This window comes from Halyomorpha halys, unplaced genomic scaffold (assembly GCF_000696795.3).
Source record: "Halyomorpha halys isolate HHAL.00 unplaced genomic scaffold, Hhal_1.1 Scaffold489.1, whole genome shotgun sequence".
NCBI lineage: Eukaryota > Metazoa > Arthropoda > Insecta > Hemiptera > Pentatomidae > Halyomorpha > Halyomorpha halys.
In genome coordinates, this window is record NW_027110713.1 from 252,783 (window position 1) to 257,051 (window position 4,269).

At 30.9% G+C, this 4,269-nt stretch overlaps 1 protein-coding gene across 1 annotated transcript in view; it reads right to left on the bottom strand.

Annotated features, from left to right (window-relative positions):
- The window catches only part of Schip1 (Schwannomin interacting protein 1), a 229,212-nt gene that overhangs the window by 175,109 nt on the left and 49,834 nt on the right, over positions 1-4,269 (bottom strand). The gene's annotated exons all lie outside the window — the stretch shown is intronic.

Here is a 4,269-nt window from a genome sequence, read left to right on the forward strand (position 1 = left end):
ACTATAAATCAATTTATATTAGCAAATGTCATGAAAACTATTACTCCTACGAAGATGAACATCATAAACTACTTTATAGCTCATTAAACTATCTTTAATTTAAGTGCTAATAGACATCTGTACGTCAAATAGTTTTTGAGATATAGATTCTTCAAAATAACTTCACAAACCACTGATCTTTCAGTACGTCCCATACCACATTTTTATGAAATGTTGCTTTTAAAAAAGCTATATCTCCAGAAATATTTAACGTAAGTAATTCTTTTAGGGCTCATAGTTAAGGAAATTTGCTCATCTTTAAATGACGTTCTCTTAGGTTTTCTTGTGTTGTTCCTACTTTTTAAGATATAGAGCTCCGAATGAAAAATTAAATTTTTTTATTGCTTTCAAACAGCCACCATTTTTTATTTCCCTACCTTTACTTGGCAGACTCATCAATTTTGACTAGTAATTAGACATAGTTTTCATCAAAGTAATAAAAAATTGGGGTGAGATAACTGTCTTTTTTCTCCTCTTGGGCTCTTGTACTAATATACAGAGGAAGAATGAGTGACGTGGTTTTAATACAAATAAAAATATTTTTCGGTTTTTATTTGAGTAAACAGCGTTAGGGATAACCCACTTCCCATTTTTTTTAAAGAGATATTTTAAAGGCATGTTCTTTTGAAAATTTCAGTTTAAAAGAAGAAAAAATTTAACAGCGGAGTGAAAATTCGCTTTAAAAGCCTGACAGTGTGTCAACATCTACACTGAATGGGTGGGTTGTTCTCGTCAAACGCAGCAGGAATTTATTAAAACGAAATGAATGAGTTACGTTCTTTCAGTGGAAGGTTATTTTCATTTATAGAAATGGCTACCAGAGTCTTCAGTTGAATTAAGATCAAATATATACAGTCCTTCTACTTCTCTAGTCTTAATAAGGAGATAGGTACACTTATGATATATTGTCTTGATATGATGATATGATTATACATTATAAACTGTATGATGTATTGCCTTGATATGATTATACATTATAAAGTGTATGATGTATTCCCTTGATATGATTATACATTATAAAGTGTATGATGTATTCCCTTGATATGATTATACATTATAAAATGTTTCAAGACGTATTTTGATACCAATTTCATCGCTTAAAGATATTGAGTTTTATCTTATTTAGTTATTCATTAAATTCTTCCATATTTAGAATTCATCTATTTTTATTATTACTATCAATAATACTGAACTGTTTATTTTTTTGAAATATTCGACATTAATGGTACTTTGGTGGATGATTTTTTTATGACTTAACTGGCAATAAAGACAATTTATTTGTACATTGACACCTTAAACCTCGCAAGGTTTAATAAAAATCGCTAAAGCAGTTTTCAAGAAAATAAAAAAAACTATTCACACACATTTGTGCACAAATGAAATATTTCCCCTTACCATATATTCCATATATCCGTAAGTGAAAGTAAAAAAAATTGTGTAATAAAAGATTTTTCAGACTCCAATACAATGGAAAATTTTTCACGTCAAAATAGCTCAGCTTTTTTTTTTTTTTGTATGATCCCTCTGTAACAAAAATAGACAAGAATGTGTAAGTGCATTATGTGAAGGAGAAACATAATTCAAATTGAGTACTTCGTAAAATCCTCAATGCTCCTTACTTTGTCACAAATAAAATCATACATAAAGACCTTAATGTTCCCAATGTAACCGATCTAGCCCGAACCAGACATCACTCCTTCCATTATAAACTCTCTAATCACTCAAACCCCCTAGTTTCTAATCTTGCATCCTCTTCCATTCCTGACAATCCTCCGAGGCGCCTGAAAAGAAGATGGTCACGAGACCAGCTAATGTAAAATGTCATTAGAGTGCTACCAATGGGTAGTTTCTCTACACCCCTGTAACACTCCAATATAACAACGATCATATTTACTAAATGTATTCAAATGTACAGTTGTAAATAGCAATAAATAAGTATTAAAAAAAAATGAGTACTACGTTTCTACTGTAGGTACTTGAAGGTCTTATTGAAATAATTATCTTTGTATTGAAACGCTTGTCCTGTTAAACTTTGACCATAATATCTGGAGATGAGGGGCCTCTGCGAGATAATTTACCTCAGTGTAAATCGAAAAAAATATATATTAAACTACAAGGACTCCTTTAATCTTTGTCTTGTAATTGTGTCGCGTAGCCAGTCTAGACTCACCGGTTTCTTGTAAATTCAACTGTCGGTCACTATAGAATAATTTAATTGTACAATAATAAAATATAATACATTGATACATTAAAAATTGGGACATTTTGAAAAATATATAATTATTCTTTCTCTATGAAATCCCCTTTAATGAACTATTAGCTTATTTTTTGTTTTCTAGATTTTTTTCCAACATTAAAATATCATTAGAATCTTGTCGACAGAAGCATAAGATATTTCCTTACTGCTAACAGTACTTGGTAGATCTCAGGAAAATTGTCATTCCAGTCTGAAACTTTAGACAATTTTATTGCCCTTTGCCTTAAATCCTTAAATGCCTGGGAAAATCCCAGAATGATATAAGTATGTAACATACAATATTTGTTAACTGGTTTTTATATATATATATATATATTTTTTTTTAATACAAAGGAATTCATTTGAATAATGCTTGTAATTTAAAACGCAATAATGAAATCTAAACCTATAATAAAATACATTAACCATTTAAGGATTACGTGCTTCTGAAATATTTTAACGTTTATTTAAAATAAACGCAAACCGTTAAAATATACGGTTCAGCGTATTTAATTGCATATTAAAATAAAAAGTTTGTTAATCACAATTACAAAGCAGAGAATGCCATACATTACTAAGCAATTTGGTTTAACATAAGAATACCTTTAAAAAAGCATAGTCAAGCTGTATTATTACAGCTTCTGCAATAGACATGACTTGATGCAAAGGTGTTTTTACGCAGAATATTTTGTGGAATTTGTTCAAACTTGAAATGGAGAACTTTTTAGAAAAGAAACATGCGAAGGCCCTTTTCTATCTTGGTAGAGCGCTGATGCAATTCCCGTCGGAGATTGTGAATCTTAGCTAAGTTAAAGCGACAGGTCAATCTAAGGCTGTAAAGGGAATAAAGGATAAAGTGGGGATAAAGAAGGGATAAAGGCAGGAAACAGGAATAGGAGAAGGGAATAAGTATCAGTGTTAGCTGAGGCGGAGGTCTGCTTTGTCACTATTGGGCCGATTGAGATCTTTGAATTGTGTCCTGAACTAATGCCCTATATAATCTTCTCGCCCTATGGATTTTCGGGAAGTTTGGAATTCTGGAAGAATATTCTGGTCAATCCAGAATAAGTAATGATCAAAAATCACTCTAAGGGTTGGTGATTAAAGTACATCAGGTGATAGTAAGGAAGAGATCAATCAGGTACTTGGATCCCATGAGAATGCTCTTAATTTTTTAAACATTGAGCTTGAGATCATTTTTGCTGCCCATTCGTTGATCCTAGAGATACTAGGATTATATTATACTATATCTTCTTGAAGCTGAAAATAAACATTTTGTGAATTTATTTTGGCCAATATCAAACCCACATATTTCTATTAACACCCAAGTAGTTTTAATTGATCATCCTCCTTAGATCGGATTTCGATAATAGTCAAAATAAATTCACAAAATTAAGAAACAAATTTTGATTTATGAAAACGCATGTCTTGTAAATTATTAACGTAAAGAAATTATAATCAGCAGCACATACTGATTTCGATATGGCTTCACTAACTTACAAGAATTTTATTTGTCTCTTAAAACCGACAAAATCATTTATTCTGGGATTTAAAAATATCCCAGAAACATATTCAACTTCAGAATTAATTTTATTCAAATTTCGCACAATTTACTGTAAATAAAGAAACCAGCCACAGGGCAGAGTATGCTTTAGTTTATTTACTTTATAGGAAAATATACCCAGAAGATATGTACAACTTCTATTTACAAACTGATGTATGCAACGTATATATAAAGCATGCCTTCAACTGAATGCCAGGCACACATTCACTTTGGTTAGCTGGTTGAATTTTAAGTGGACTGTATAATTGAAAAATAAAACATGACTGAATGAAAATAAAATTCTATTACCTAAGTTACACGTAGTGTAGGGGGTGGTCGAAATAAAACATTTATGGTTAAAAGAGTAAATTAATTTTGAATGACTGGGCTATGGAAAATTGTAGGTGGACTTACTCCATGTTTCCTTCTTCCCTCCCGATTCCTATACCTC